Raw genomic sequence first — 17,326 nt, forward strand, 5'->3', positions numbered from 1 at the left:
TGAACTCACTGTGGCACAGTGGCGCAGTGGTTAGCACCGCAGCCTCACAGCTCCAGCGACCCAGGTTCAATTCTGGGTACTGCCTGTGTGGAGTTTGCAAGTTCTCCCTGTGTCTGTGTGGGTTTTCTCCGGGTGCTCTGATTTCCTCCCACATGCCAAAGGCTTGCAGGTTGATAGGTAAATTGGCCATTATAAATTGCCCCTAGTATAGGTAGGGGAATTGAGGGAAGGTGGGGATGGGGTAGGAATATGGGATTAATGTAGGATTAGTATAAATGGGTGGTTGATGGTTGGCACAGACTCGGTGGGCTGAAGGGCCTGTTTCAGTGCTGTATCTCTAAAACTAAAAACTCACTGAGTATGTGGTAGTTCATTGTGGAAACATTTTCCTGACTCGGCCCGGGCTCCTCTCTCCCTTTCCTTGTTCCATCCAGAGTTTGAGCCTGGTGCTGATAAATGTGCTTTGGAGAGGAAAAGATTTTGGGTTAAATTTTCTATCGCCCATGGGGGTGAGTGTGGGTGCAGGCAGGCCTGGAGAATCACGCACTTGGAAGGTGTCAGTGGTTCCTGATGACTCAGTGATGCACTTAGATTTTCAAAGGGAGCACGGGAAGGGGGAGCTGGAAACCCGCAAGCCTCCAATTAATTGTTCTTTGTTGAGCTCATTAGGAGTATGGGGAGCGACAGCCAGCAATTTTCAAATGGCAAGCAAGGGGAACACAGAGGGTCTGGGACACGTTTGAGCATAGCTATCAGGAACAGAGTGGGGAGCCATTGGTGCTCATGACTGCAGTGTGAAAAAGTTGTATAAAAGGGGAGTTTTTTTTATTCTTTTGTGGGATGTGGCATGGCTGGCTAGGCCAGCATTTATTGCCCATCCCTAATTGCCCTTGAACTGAATGGCTTACTAGGCCATTTCAGAGGGCATTTAAGAGTCAACCACATTGCTGTGGGTCTGGAGTCTCATGTAGCCCAGACCAGGTAAGGACAGCAGATTTCCTTCCCTAAAGGACATTCGTGAACCAGATGGGTTTTTACAACAATTGACAATGGTTTCATGGGCACCATTAGACTAGCTATTAGTTCCAGATTTATTAATTGAATTCAAATTTCACTATCTGCCGTGGTGGGATTTGAACCCCTGTCTCCAGGGCATTAGCCTGGGCTCTGAATTACTAGTCCAGTGACATTATCACTACGCCACTGCCTCCCCAAACTCAGTTGCTCATGCAATGGCACAGAGTTGCCATCGCCAGCGCTCAGAGGCTTGATTTTGTGAGTAGAGAGTGTTTGGACTCTTGAGAGGACCATGAAGTTGCTGACATCAATGGCCACCTCTAGCCATGTCTACTTGGACTGGCTCACTGCAGCTCTTCTTCCAGATGGAGGGAAGAGTACAGCTCTCCTATCTGCCGCGATCGGGGCCTCACGGGTGGCAATAGAAAAGCATGAGGTCACCCGGGCATGGCTGCCCAAACCACCGCTGGCTCTCTGCTCTCCCTGCTCATCCATTTCCAATGACAAAGGGCAAGTCCATTTGCCTTTTAAATTATCCCTCCATGCTTAGCTCTCATTTCCGCCTGCGCTGATACACCTAATTGGGTGTTGAATTCAGCTCTAGGCTAATTAGTGACTGACACTTAGAAAATTGCATCATTGAAGCTGACGTGGTGCAGGATCAGGACCCAGAAATGTTCCGAGCATTGGGTTTCTGACTCTGGAATGAAAATTCGGCCCTTTGTCTTAAAAATATACTTAAAGCATGGGAAACACAGAGGATAAAAGCTGCTCCGAGAGATGTCTGTGGCAGACTGATGGAGATGTAAACTCTGGAATCATTTATTAAAGAGCTAGATGCTATGATGACTGGGACTGTAGGCGTTTTCTGGAGTTGGGCACGGTGACCTTCCTCTTTTGCATCTATCCTGCGATCCAGTTGAAGATGCAGCTTAATTAGAGAACAGAGCACATGTTGAGATCTTTAGTGAAGTTGTCTAGCAATTTATAGCAAAGTGAAGGACTGTTTGTCCCTCATTACCATTCCGTATTGTCAACTGTATTTAAAATGTGTTTATTATTTTTGCACTTTTAAACTTTCTTGCCAAGCGTGATATTGTTTACACTAACTCTCCCCTTTCTTGTATGTGGTTGAATCCATTAAACATCAGAAACCACTTCTGAGGTCACTGAGAGTCTGTAATTAACCTCAACTCGCTATCAGTTAGAAGTATACTACATGCTCAACCATTCTAGAAAATTTTGCTCAGGATCCATTCTAGTGAATAACAAAAGAGATAATTCAACCTTATAATAGAACAAATTATCCTTTTCAGTTCTGGGTATGAGCATGGTGAGTTGGAAGTGTTTATCGCTGCTGATATTGTTTTATTCCAATACAATATCAACATATATTGCTTAATTCCCACTTCTCTGAAGTAAATTCTCAGCAGATTTAATCCTTTGGAATATTTCATCAATTGTCCTTGCCACAAGCTAATGGCCTTTTTCTGACATAACAGTGACTACACTTCAAAAAGTACTTCTTTGGCTGTAAAATGTTTGGGAGGTCCAGAGGTCACGAAAGGCACTATATAAATCCTTTCCATTCTTATCAATCTTAGACTTACCAGATAACTTGCCAGCCTCCATCTTGGTCCCATATGCCAGTGATACTACAAAGGCTAAAAGCTGACTCTGCGTAAGAATATTAGAGCGAAGCAATCAAGAAAAGAGAACTTGACTCAGTAAACCTTTCCTTTCAATACAATGAGCTGGATTCTCCTTCGCAGTCCCCCTTGAGCTGGGGTGGGATAACGATACAGAATAAAGCAAAATCTCTGAGCAGCACCAGCTACTACTGGTTTTCAGGGCCATCTGGAAGATGGGGGTTATGCCTTGGGAGGTGGGGTGTAATGGCCCTGAGGTCCCCCTACAAAAGAAGGAGAAGGACTTGTAGCAGCTTCTCTCCCATTGATCTGGCGCCTGTCATGGGTTCTTTGTGTTATCTTAAGCAACACAATGAGGTATGTGGATTCCAGTGCCTTGAAGATCTGTAGCAGGTTTATTAACAACTAAACTAGTATATACAATACAGAGCAAACTATGTACAGAACCTTTGTCTAGGGTGTTACAGTTGCAGAGTGATGATGGCTTCTAGTCACATGACTATATCCCAGTACTTAGCTCATTAGCATACTGAGTTCTTAAAGGGACATCATTCTTGAAGCGATCATACAACAACGCCCATTTCCAATGTACTCCCCAGTCCATATATTCTTCTTGAGGCTCCTCAAGCCCTTTAAATACCCAGAAGCCTCTTCTCCTATCGCTGAGCATTGGCAGGCTCCCTCTTGGGAGTGAAGTATTGAGACAAATTGTAAAGCCCTGACACCAAACCAGTTGAGACGAGCTGAACCAGCACAGATTTAAGATTGAATCTTTGGGCTAGTTTTCCACCAAAGTTATGTCAGTAGACTGGTGCCACCTGGGCTGGTGGGGAAGAAGATTTTTTTTGGGGGGGGGGTGGGGTGCAGAGAGTGATCCGCTGTAACTGTTGTGGGTGTGTATCTGACCAAATACATGAACAGATGTATCGTATGTAAATGTTGAAATGATGTTATATATTTCCCATCATTTGCACTTCAGCGTAAAGATTTTTGGATTTTCACCTGCCACACTACATTGTGGCAAGGGGCATGGAAATCCCCTTCCCCCACTTGAGGTACACACTGCAGCAGCACTGCAAATGGCCCCTACACATGCTTGATGTATCTAAACATACCTACCTCTGGACAATGGGTCAAAGACAAGCAAGGGGCAAAAGGAAGTTCCAATCCACCCCCAATATTGCTCACAGGAATAACAATACTCCCTGGTATTTGTGGCTTCATTCTAAACCAGGTGGAGCCATCACCAACTCCAGCATGTAACTTCCACCATATAGAAGGACAAGGACAGCAGGTTTTTCTTTTTTCACTTATTCATTCATATGATGTGGCATCGTGGGCAATGCCAGCATTTATTGCCCATCCCTAGTTGCCCTTGAGAAGATGATCGTGAGCTGCCTTCTTGAACTGCTGTAGCCTGTTGGTGAAAATACTCCCACAGCCAATGTTGAGTGTTACTCTGTTAATTGTGTATCAATTGTTTGATTATATGCAGGTTGGGGGTATTAACTGGAGTCTTACTTGAGCACTTATAAGCAGACACTTAATGATATTGGTGGAGGGCTTGTGTGAGGAGCCACATGTTTGCAATCCTTTTACTCTGTACAATAAATGTAAAACTAAGTAAAAATAAGCTCTTGCATTATCCTTCCATAACAAGCTTTCTGGAGTTTAATATTGAGGACTCTTAGAGCATGCCCTCCCAACTATATACCACCGTGCTGCGATTTCTGGTGGGGCTGTCCTGCTTGTAGAAAGGGACATACTCAGGGATGGTGATGGAGAAATCTGAGACATTGGCTGGTAGGTATGATTGTCTGAGAATAACTATATCAGGCTGTTTTTTGACTAGTCTGATATAACACCACTCTCTCCAAGTTCCCCTGCAAGTCACAAACCATCATGACTTGGAAATATATCACCATTCCTTCATCAGCACTGGCTCAGAATCAAAGAAACTGCCTATCTAAATGCACTGTGATAGTACCTTCAACAAATGCTGGCCTTGCTAATGACACCATGTCACAAGAATGAATTTAAACAAAGCCATGGGGAAGTTGAAATTTATGATGCTCTGTTTCCCTCCAATTGGTGACTGTACATTGTCCCCAACATGACAGCATGTTAATCAAAGTTCTTTGCTTTTCCATCCGCTCAGCAACTATAGCCTGCTGGAACAATCTCAGCAACTCCAAGAATGCTTTATTATCATCCGCTTGCTGTTGCTAAGCAACAACCCAAGAATCTGTGGCAATATCTGCAAGGCATCATCTTCAACAACATAAAATATTAAACAAAAATGGTATCTGTGTGGCTGGTTTAAGTGTCATTGTCTGAAGCAGGTTGTAATTCAACACAGTCAAATTATAAACGTATAACTGTTTGCCAATAGATTTTATGCTTGGCTTTAGATTTTGATGGACTACGCATTAAAAAATGATCAACTTATAATATTTGAATGTCAACCCAATTAATCATTAATGTTCTAATAGATTAGGCATTTTATTGCCAAGAAAGGTTTCAAAATATTACACAAAAGAAAATGTATGTGTCTGCCTCACAATATTCCACATGCCGAGTAAGGAAACGATAAGACAACATTTGGTCTGATGCACAATGGAAATTAATGTTACACACTTGGGATGGTTTGGTCAAAATGCCAAGTCAATGCAATGCCTATTAGAGATGTAACACCAAGGTGGAAGAGGGGTGGTAGAGGGACCGGAGAGCAAGGAGGATCAGGACTGTGACCTTCTTGCACAAATCAACTTTTTCAACATGACCATTATTATCTCGAGTCAGCTCATTTTAGTTAAATAGTTCAATCCAGCTGTACAATGATTAACAAAATACCAGTCTAGTTACAAAAGTCTTACTATGCAATGTTATGTTGCATGAATGATATTGAATCATTTTGTCCTGTTCTCTTGTAACTTTGCTGGATACACCCAAGAGTAAAATAAAAGCAAAATACTGTGGATGCTGGAAATTTGAAATTAAAACAGAAAGTGCTGGAAATACTCAGCAAGTCTGGCAGCACCTGTGAAGAGAGAAACAGAGTTAACGGGGGGAAATTTGTGCTCTCCCCCGTGGTGGGTTTGGAGGCAGGGAGAGCATGTAATTGGGTGGGATGGTGGTGGGGGGGAGGACCCCGCCACTTCCCGCCTCTGCTGAAATAAAGTCCGTGGTGCGAGGACAATAATGCCCAATTAAAAGCCTCATCCCGTCACTGCTACAATTAGTTGAGCAGCAGGCGGCCCTGTCAGTATACGGGAAGCATGGTAAAAAAAACTTGAGGATTGCTTGCCAGCTTCGGGTGGGGTGGGGGTGGGGGAAAGGGGGTTGGGTCCCTTGTTAAAATGCACAGTGCCCAAATGAGGGACTCAACATCGGGAAGGGGGTCCCAAGAGAAAGATTAAATAAATTATTCACAAGTAACTGATGAGTCAACTGCAAGGAGGTACCTGAGAGGGATACCAGACTCACATTCCTGGTCTTCACACAAATCATTGGGAAAAATTACTGTGGTTATTTTGGCCGATGTACGAAAACAGACATTAAATTAAACAGACAGTGTTAATAGGACTAACGTGCTTGCAAATCCGGACTTAGAATATTTAGTCCTAATTGCTGTTTACCATAATTTGAACTTGCCTGGAGGTGCAACACCAGACAACTTGCCAAGTTAGCACTCAAATGCTGATAGATGCAATCTTCATGGAGCAGTATATGTGGGCTCCTCGCACCCACTTCCACTGAAGTTATGGGGTGCCAGGGCTGACACAAGTCAGCACATTGGACGTTGGCTCAGGAACTGAAGAAGAGGGTGCACAGGTTCTTAAACATGGCACTGGAGGTCCTTTTGGAGGAGGTCCAGAGGAGGAGGGACGTCCTGTACTGGCTATGGGGGAAGGAGTCCCCTTGTCCTCCTTGTTCTCCTGTCCCTCTCTCCTGCAGAAACTGGTGCTACTCTGCATAGGCTCATATTCTCCTCCCAATCCTCGTCCAGACCAAGGGAGCCCTTAGCAATATGTCCACGATGCTTCCTCCAGTTGACTCCTATAAGTTGTTCAATAAGGTGCAATAGCATAGCACTTACTCTTTTTAGATGAACTCTTCAGAGAATTTCCAGAATAAATGTCGCTTGAGTGTTGGGTGATGTCTTGACAAAGTGTCTCCGAAAGTCTCCTGATCTTAAAAAAATAAAATCCCATGGGATCCAGGGAAATGCAGCAAGGTGGATACAAAATTGGCTCAGTGACAGGAAACAAAGGCTAATTGTTGACAGGTGTTTTTGCAACTGGAGGACTGTTTCCAGTGGCGCTCAGTACTGGGTCCCCTATTTTTGTGGTGTATGTTAACGATTAGGACGTAAATGTAGGAGGCATGATCAAGAAGTTTGTAGATGACACAAAGATTGGCCATGTGGTAGATACCGAGGAGGATAGCTGTAGGCTGCAAGAAGATATTGATGGTCTGGTCAGATGGGCAGAAAAGTGGCAAATGGAATTCAACCCGGAGAAGTGTGAGGTGATATATTTGGGGAGGTCAAACAAGGCAAAGGAATACACAAATAATGGGAAAATACTGAGAAGTGTAGATGAAGTGAGAGACCTTAGAGTGAATGTCCATAGATCCCTGAAGGTAGCAGGACAGGTTGATAAGGTGGTTAAGAAGGCATATGGAATCCTTTCCTTTATTAGGCGAGGTATAGAATATAAGAGCAGGGAGGTTATGCTGGAACTGGATAACTCATTGGTTAGGCCACAACTTGAGTCTTGTGTGCAGTTATGGTCACCTCATTACAGAAAGGATGTAATTGCACCGAGAGAGGGTACAGAGGAGATTTACGAGGATGTTGCCAGGACTGGAAAAATGCAGTTATGAGGAAAGATTGGATAGGCTGGGGTTGTTCTCTTTGAAACAGAGAAGGTCAAGGGGAGATCTGATTGAAATGTACAAAAATTTGAGGGACCTTAGCAGAGAAGTCAGTGACTAGGGTAAAGATTTAAAGTGATTGGTAGAAAAATTATAGGGAAGATGAGGAAAAATCTTTTCACCCAGCGGGTGGTGAGGGGTCTGGAACTCACTGCCTGAAAGGGTAGTTGAGGCAGAAACCCTCAACTCATTCAAAAGGAGTCTGGATATGCCCCTCAAGTGCCGTAATCTGCAGGGCTACGGACCAAATGCTGGAAGGTGGGATTAGAGTGGGTGGATCGTTTCTCGGCCGGCACAGACACGATGGGCTAAGTGGCCTCTTTCTGTACCTTAAACTTTTGATTCTATTCTATGATTCTATGTGTTTCAGAGGTCCATTTCACAGCTCCAGCAGCAATGACCAGGAAATGGTGAGTATCCCTTTCAGTAGCACTTGAAATCAACATCAATGTTGTGTTTACTTCCAAACAGCTGGTTGCTGTTAGGAGAGGGTGTTAGCTGATGTGTTAGCCACCAAAATGCTGTACCCTCCCTTTAATGAGTGCTAACAGGCATTTTAAGTGGCAATTAGCTGTTGAACAAAACTCTGAATGGCTGTTCCTAGTGCTGACTTCAACCTCTTTATCAAAAACAATCCTGTGTTAAATGCGGGTGTTACGCCAATTTGTTTTGTTGAATGATAATTTTCTTTAATCCACTGACTGGACATCTGAATTTATACTTTTTTTAAAAGCATTTTAAAAAGACAGGTTGCCAGCAAAGCCATCCGTTCAGCTAAAGATGATTACCTTGCTACACTGTATTCTACATTGCAAAGGACTGTGAGAAGGGAGACAAAATGTCTGCATTTCCCAGCAAGAACCAAGACCCAGGAAATTTAAAGGAACTACCTGTTCTCTCAGTAAGCAGAGAAATACTGCAAACTGCTATGTTGGAATCACTGAATGACTGTCATGTGACAAGCCCCTCCCCATCTGTGGTTTTAAGCTGGTGTTTTCTCTGCAGCAGAGGAGAAGCAACTGGATTCTGACATGAGCAAATCCTAAGTGGGGGTCCTCTCTCGCTCTCACTCCATTCCAGCTTCAAAGCTTTCAAATCCTGCTTGTTGACTGCCATCCCATCGGTTTAGGTACAATAAAGTTAACCTCTTCCTTTGTTAACTCAAGAAAACCTGTCCGATTGGTTCTTGTTATGATCGTAGCAAGTAAGTAATCAAACACCTACTGAAATCTTCAGTACATCCACTTTAAGAAATACTTAAACCTGTTGTGGTCAACAAGGAGAGGGAAAAGAGGGAAGCCCATTAACCCCTTCTCACTTGACTGTAACAGCGGGCTAAACTAGCATTTCAACTTAAGACACTATTTTAGCTACTTCTTTACCTCTTTAGTGCCTAAGGTATTCGATAAAAATCCCCCAGTCCATGTCCACTCAGCATCTCATCCAGGCTGCCAGGCTGAGATTGGGAACTCACTGTAGAGGTCAACTTAGGATGGAGTATGCTGCATATTTGGGTCCCGTGATATGCACAATTAGCGCACAAAGCAAATACATGGCTTTAGAGATCACTGAATTTTAGCCATAAGTGGGTTATGGGGCATGGAGTTTGGCTCCAATGGCCCCCTGGCCTACCACTGGGAGGTCGCCTTGATTGAGCAGGTGGTCTCCACACATGGCGGGGGTGGGGTGCAATCCAATGTTGGTAAAATACTGGCGCTGGTGCCAAGTAGCCCATAAGTGATGCCTTAATTGCCCTGATTGGCTACTTGCCTCTAGGTTCACAGCCCACCCCTAAGAAAGTCCCCTGAGACAGGAATGCATCAGGGATCCATCCTTATGGGGCTCTCTGGCTATTCTCCCAGACCCGTCTCCACGGGGCCGGGAAGATGTTGCACCTGTAAATACTTCCTTCTCTGTCAGGTAACCTATAGTCCAGAGAATATGGAGATTAGAAATTCTATTTCTCTTGAAAGGGAAAGACTTTTTCTTTTTCCAATTCTCTACTTTCTTCTTCTGAAGGCTTATGCCAGCTTGCAGTTCTATGGGGACCAGGTACCCATTTTCACACAAAAAACCAAGCATCACATGTTGGTAGGCTATTTGACTGTTGGCGTCATGGTTGAACCTAATCACTTGATGTCCACACATGCACTTTCTAGCAGGATACACCTGGACCATTTAATTGGCTACAATTAACCAGGGATAAAGAGTTGAGTAAATACCATGGAACAGTCTGCTACATCTGGGGAGGGTATGGAACTAAGTCAGTGCTCCAGTCAAAGGAATATCCAAATCCATGAGGTTCCCATCACTAAACAAGTTCTGTATCTCTATGTTATCAGCATCCATTCCCACATTCTAACACAGTGCCATCACACTCAGGCAAATAGTGTTTTTGTAGAGATTAAGATGAATTTTGCTGGAAATCAGACTTTAGTTCACTGCTGCACATCCCCCAAAATTAGGAGTCTTGGATTAATATGTGCATAAAAGAGATCTACCTCAGGGGCCGGGTTGGCATCGTACAGTTGGTACCTATGAACTGGCACTAGGGCTCAGTTAGCCTAACCTCTGACTGTTCCTCCTACTCATCTCTCTGCTTCCTTCCAATTGCTTGCTACTTGCCTTTTTCTGCTCTTTATCTTGACTGACCACTAACTCATCTCGCACAACTTATTGGTGGGAAAAAAATTAAAGGAAGAAATTAATTCTGTGCATGAGTATGTGCATGTGTGTTAAGTATGCATGCATAATGGATACACATGGCATTTTAATATTTTCCTTTTCATGCTTATATTTAGTTGAACTGTACAACAGTAGAAACAGGGCAAGTTTACTAAATAGGCCTGCAGGGATTTGAATACTGCCTAGTTTATAGCATTGGAGCTCAGCATAAATGAGACAAAGGCACCATATTCTAACTTACCAATTATTTACTATCTGGTTCACTGAAGGTCTGATTTCCAGGTTATTTGTATCTGTTTTTTTATAGAAGAAAAAAAAAAGTCTGATTTTAACCTATTCTATCCATCACGAATGGGACGAGTGAGTAGTTAAAATGGTGGTCAAGTATTTGTGCCTGCTCCCTAAGTGTTTGCACCTGCCACCATTTTCACTCCTCAGATTCTGGCTCGAAGAGGCCAACAGCAATTCCTTCCGGCTTCACAAGGAATCCTCGGTCTCCCCCTGCCGCCATCTTGCTTCTCCTTCAAATGTCAAGCATCAGCTCTGCAACATCATCTCCCGACCAACCCCCGCTCGCACCACCCCCCACTGTCACTGCCGCCGCAATGCCCCGCACTTTCCTTATGCAGGGACCCGTTTCCTTAGGTTGCCAGAAGCTCCTGCCCGATTCCCGATCCTAACCTGCAGCCTTGATGCCATTCCTGCCAGCTGCTGATGGGAGACAAATGTCAAATACTAAAATGAGGCCTGGGAGCTAAAATGACCCAGGCCTCACCCGGCCAAGTCCATGTGGGACTTCCACCCGCCCCAGCCCTCCACCTGCAGTGAACCCGCCGCAGGTCAAAATCAGCGCGGAGATATATTAGGAAATATTTAGAGCTTATGCACTGTTTTCAGTATCACCACAATATGGTTCAAGTTATGAAATGTTGATAATGGGCTTATCTGACGGTTGTGCAAGAACCATCCAAAACAAAAATACCTCATAAATTTACGTAGTGAGAATACTTTGTCAACTTCGCAATTTTGGATGAGAATCTGAATGAAAATATGTCTGCATTCTCACAACTCTGAAGCAGAAATACAGAAATCACCCAAGAGTTTTGTTCTTAGCTGTATTTGTCTTTTAAATATGTATTTTTTTGTAAACTAAATTCAGTGCACAATGGAACTATACAATAGCACCTTCTCCTTTACAATGAAGGATGTAGCATCAAACATCTCACCCTGCCCATCTTAGTTAGACCTTGAAAAGATTACTGGTCTTTGCTCCGGTTTCCTCCCACAGCCAAAGACTTGCAAATGATAGGTAAATTGGCCATTGTAAATTGCCCCTAGTGTGGGTAGGTGGTAGGGAATATGGGATTACTGTAGGGTTAGTATAAATGGGTGGTTGTTGATTGGCACAGACTCGGTGGGCCGAAGGGCCTGTTTCAGTGCTGTATCTCTAAATAAATAAAAATAAATAAATGTCAATTTGTGCTTCTTCACTTCGCTAAGTTAGAAAGGGCAGAACGGAGAAAGCAAAATCTGGTGAGAGGGTGGATATGTTTGAAAAAGAAAATATAATTGTCATCTTCCACTGTGGTATCTTCGAATTAGGAAGAAATATTTTGGACGCACAAAAGCTGACTTCTTGAGTTTGCAGTGAATAGACTCAGATCTGAAACTGATGATCACGTGGGCTGCTACTGAGGAAGAAGTACCTGTTTGCGAATTCTGTTCACGGACACCAATATCAATCCTAATTAAATCAGCAAGCAACTGAAGATAGGTTTAGAAAAGGTCCAAAACATGACAATTCTTTGAGGACTGATGATCCATTAATAGAGAGAGATAGAGACAGATATCAAGCAGGGTTCCTTTGGTGCATACAGGGTATGTTTTGCAAGATGGGAGTCCCTTTTGGGAGCTTCGATTGACAGAAATGTGTTTTGTTCAATTTATTCTTGGGATGTGAGCAACTCTGACAACCCTCTGGCTGGATTACACCTAGGATTGGGAACTTTGAAAGGCTACCCTGTCCCCAACCCAAGACATGTTGTGAGGTGAATCATAACCCTTCTGCCACCAACCTGGCTGAGAATAGCTAGCTCAGCACTGACCAGGGAAGAGATCTGGGACCATTCTGATCTGTGTGGCTCAGCTGTTCTTTGCTTCATTGCTCAGCTGGGCCATTGAGGCAGCACAAACCTAGTAGATGCCACACCTTGCCACGTCAGACTATGCCAATTATCATTCTGTCATTGTTCACCAACTACATGAGACGCCAGTGTGAGGTTGTGCCTGTGATATCGCACAGCTATTGTTCATCATGACTGAAAGCCTGCACATCTACAGCGGCATCTCACTGTGGCACACTAGTGTGCATTTTTCATGGTTAGAAATGATAAAGAGAAAAGCACCTTATGAATAAATAACAGCAGATCATGAGAATATAGAGAAACTATTTCAAAATGCTATGAAACAGAATAAGGAATAAGGAGGCTTTATGAGATCAAGGCAGAAATTCCATCCTATACTATTACTTAAAAAAAAAATCAAAGCCAGGAAATGGCAACTCAATGCTTTGTTGGGATCATTTCAGGCTTACTGTAACCTTGAGATGTTTGTGGGTGACCTTGTCATTTGCAAGTATGCAAGTAAAGACCACTCCACTGACAGGACCCACTCGGGATAAAGCATGAGAGGTTTGCCTCCTTTGTGTTTCTGTAGTCCTGGTTAGATTGGTGTCAGCAGCTGCTCCAGTTTTAATCACTCCAAGGCAGCAGCTGAATAACTTTAAGCAAATCTGTTTTCTTTGTGTCACGTACTGGGATAACAGTGGAGTAAACCTTAGTCGATGCACAGTAATGGAGTGACATGACCCAGGTCTGGGTGTTGAAGCCACTACTGTTCCTCATTTAAATGAGTGATCTAAACTGAGGAGGGGGGAACTGGTGAAAGCATGAAGCAGCCCCTTTTACCCCATGTCCGATTTTCATTTCCATTGAAGGGGATGGGAGAGATCAGGCAAGATGTAAAATGGGCTTCATCAAAGTGCAATTTTACCTCACAGAAACTCAATGCAAAGTAGTCAAATTTGCAGACGATTCCAAACTGGGAGGGACAGTGGAATCAGAGGAAGCAGCTCAGAAATTAATGAATGACTAGGATAAAAAGAGTATGTGGGCAGATCAACAGCAGACGAAATTTAATGCCAACTAGTACTGCGTATAGGAAGGAAAAATAAGCAGCGCACAAACTCTGTGGGTGGTGTTGAAATAGCTCAGGATGAAGTTGAAATAGACTGAGGAGTCTCAGCAAACTCAGCATGAAACTTGGCCCACTGATGCAGGGCAGCAATCAATAAAGATAATTAAATGTTGAGCTGATCGGACAAACAGTTGAATATAAGTAAGAGGAAGTCAGCAAACTCTATAATGCTGTGTTCAGCCCACACTTTGACTAGATGGACAGCAGTGGTTCAAGAAGGCAGCTCACCACCACCTTCTCAAGGGCAATTAGGGTTGGGCAACAAATGCTGGTCTTGCTAGCGACGTTCACAGCACCTGAAAGAATAAAAAAATCCTTGAGTACTGTGTTCAGTTCTGGTCACAGGATACAACAGAGATATTCAAGCACTGGAAAGCAGTGCAGACAAGGATGACAAGGTTAATCTCTAGCATCGAAGAAAGACTGGAGAGACTTGGGGAGTGAAATTAGGCTCAGTAGCGCCAGTTTTTTTGGATGTTATGAGGTTCCTTAAACTACCAAAATGGCACGACATGCATGCACATTTTGATGGGAAGTGCGCTGAACATCATATTTTTAAAGGGGTTAGCAAGTGTGCACCTAATGACCACCAACAGCATGTAGAGCAGGCAGATCACAATGTCAATCAGCGTGCAATGCTAATTTGACACAAGTGCCTATGCCCTCTCTTACCTCGCACAGCTGAACATGATGTCAAGTGGCATGAAGGACACCGCAACAGCGCTACTTAAAGGAATTATCAACTACTTAACAGGCTAGTTTCTGGATTATTTCTTCCAGCTGTTGCTGCAATTCTACACATCCTGGGTGTTTTTCCATACTTAATAAAGGTTTCAATAGTCTACAGGGAGTGGTTTGGCTGGTGCTAAAGTACTTTTAGGTGACTTAAAAGTTTGTGCACAAGCCAGTTGCTTCCAGACATGGGTGGCCTATTCGGGCTTCCTCCTGGCATTGAACACAACTGGGTGAATGAGCAGGTCAAGCTGCTAGAAGAGGGAGGACGAGGAGGGAGAGGGAGGTCTCTCAGCAGGAGGCCTTTTCTGTTGGGGGTCTTTAGACAGCAGATCTGTTCGAGAATAGATTACCTGAGTGTTGTGATGCCCTGGAAGCCCCTTGGAACACTGGTATTCAGAGCCATGATGGCAGCAGTCTGAGCTTCCATGCAGCACTTGAACTCTGGCTGGATGTTAATTGTGCTGCAATGGAAGCAGAGATATCAGCAATCAGATGCTGCATAAAAGTTGGCTCCACAGGTGCGTTGATAGAGGTTTTGAACTGTTCCATGTTGGAAAGGGTGGACTTCAAGGTTTGCACAAAGGCCTTTGTGAAGTCAGTGCTGGACTCCTCCCTGCTCCTTGTTATTGAATGCAGGCTTTTTGGCAGGCTTCCCAGTGCAACCAGCATTTGAGTGTGTACAGCCATCAGCCTTCTTTAGTAGTCTGACCCATCGAAGTCTTCAACTAAGTCTTCTGCAGCATAACCTATCCAGTGATGGGCTGGCACCAGCACTATCCTTTTCCCCAGCCCTGGCTCCAGCACACTTGTGCCCAGTGTCTCACCACATGCAGATCCCACCTCAATGCTATCCTCTAAATTATGTCCAGTGTCAGTATCTGAGCTAGTGGCTGCGACTGTGAAATCAAGTGACAGTTTCCCTTCCTCTTTACTTTCTTTTGGTTCATCCTCTGCTGCCTGGTTAGGTTTCGGTTCTTGAGGCTTGTAAATGTACTGAGTGTGCGAGGATGAGGTAAGGCATATGAATGTTAGGTATGAGTCCTGATTGATAGAGATTGATGGTAAGTGAGTGATGGGTTGTAGTGAATTGAGCAGTGGATGAGGCTAGTTCTGCAGTTGTAGGATATCACATTTGAAGATGCACTCACTGATCTGGAAAACTCGTGTGAGATCATTAAACTTCTTCCAGCTCTGTATTCAGGTCCTTGGCGCTACACTGCTGATATTGACCTCCGCTATCTCTTTCCACTATCTTCCAAGCATGTGTCTGGTGGGCCTCAGACTACCCCACCCCACCGAGGACAGGACATCGCTCCTTCTGTTTCCACCTCTTCTGCCATGACCTCCAGTACAGTGTCTGGAAACATCGGTGCACACTCTCTTCCATGGTCAGCAATTGTCACATCTTCTACAGCACAATATTCAGAATGATCTCAGCAACAGTATAAGAATAGGAGGATAGAGCAGATGAATGCATGGCTGAGGAGATGGTGCAGGAGGGAGGGCTTTAGTTTCCAGGATCACTGGGTCTGTTTCTGGCAAAGGTGGGACCTGCACAAGTTGGACAGGTTGCACCTGAACCAGAACGGGACCAACATCCTTGCTGGGAGGTTTGCTAGTGCTGTTGGGGGGGGGCGGGTGTAAACTAATTTGGCAGGGGAATGGGATACAGAGTGGAGGTATAGTAGGGGGTGATGCACAGTCAAATATAGAAGAGAAACAGAGTCAGCTTAGAAAGCACAGTGGCACAGCTCCAGCAACCCAGATTCAATTCTGGGTACTGTCTGTGCGGAGTTTGCAAGTTCTCCCTATGACCATGTGGGTTTCCTCCCACAGCCAAAGACTTACAGATTGATAGGTAAATTGGCCATTGCAAATTGCCCCGAGTGTAAGTAGGAGAATTGAGGGGATGTGGTTGGGAATAATGTAGGATTAGTATAAATTGGTGGTTGATGGTCAGCACAGAGTTGGTGGGCTGAAGGGCCTGTCTCAGTGCTGTATCTCTCTATGACTCTAAGTGAGGGTTCAGAGCCAACAAGTACCTGTTAAGGTGAAGGGCAGGACCAACAAGTCCAGGGAACCCTGGATGTCAAGGGATATAGAGGATTGGATCAAGAGAAAAAAGGAGGCTTATGGCAGATTTGGAGCGCTCAAAACAGCAGAGGTGCTGGAGGAGTATAGAAAGTGTAGGGGGTACTTAAAAGAGTGAAGAGGGGACATGAAAAAGCACTGGCAGACAAGATTAGGATAAAGGAAAATCCTAAGGTGTTTTCTTAGTATATTAAGGAAAACCAGGGAAAGAGTAAGGCCCATTAGGGACCAAAGTGGCAATCTGTGTGTGGAGCCAGAGGACATAGGTGAGCTTTCAAATTATTACTTTTCATCTGTGTTCACTAACGAGAAGGACGATGTAGGTGTAGAGATCCTGGAGGGGGATTGTGATATACTTGAACATATTAGCATTGAAAGGGAGGAAGTATTAGCTGTTTTAGCGGGCTTATAAGTGGATAAATCCCCAAGCCCAGATGAGATGCATCCCAGGCTGTTATGTGAGGCAAGGGAGGAGATAGCAGGGGCTCTGACACAAATTTTCAAATCCTCTCTGGCCACAGGAGAGGTACCAGAGGATTGGAGGACAGCGAATGTGGTACCATTATTCAAGAAGGGTAGCAGGGATAAATCAGGTAATTACAGGCCAGTGAGTCTAACATCAGTGGTAGGGAAACTATTGGAAAAAATTCTGAGGGACAGGATTAATCTCCACTTGGAGAGGCAGGGATTAATCAGGGATAGTCAGCATAGCTTTGTCAGGGGAAGATAGTGTCTAACTAACTTGATTGAATTTTTCGAGGGGGTGACTAGATGTGTAGATGAGGGTAAAGCAGTTGATGTAGTCTACATGGACTTCAGTAAGGCTTTTGATAAGGTCCCGCATGGGAGTTTGGCTAAAACGGTAAGAGCGCATGGGATCTAGGGCAATTTGGCAAATTGGATCCAAAATTGGCTCAGTGGCAGGAGGCAGAGGGTGATAGTCGAGGGTTGCTTTT

The sequence above is a fragment of the Heterodontus francisci genome, chromosome 22, assembly GCF_036365525.1.
Source record: "Heterodontus francisci isolate sHetFra1 chromosome 22, sHetFra1.hap1, whole genome shotgun sequence".
NCBI lineage: Eukaryota > Metazoa > Chordata > Chondrichthyes > Heterodontiformes > Heterodontidae > Heterodontus > Heterodontus francisci.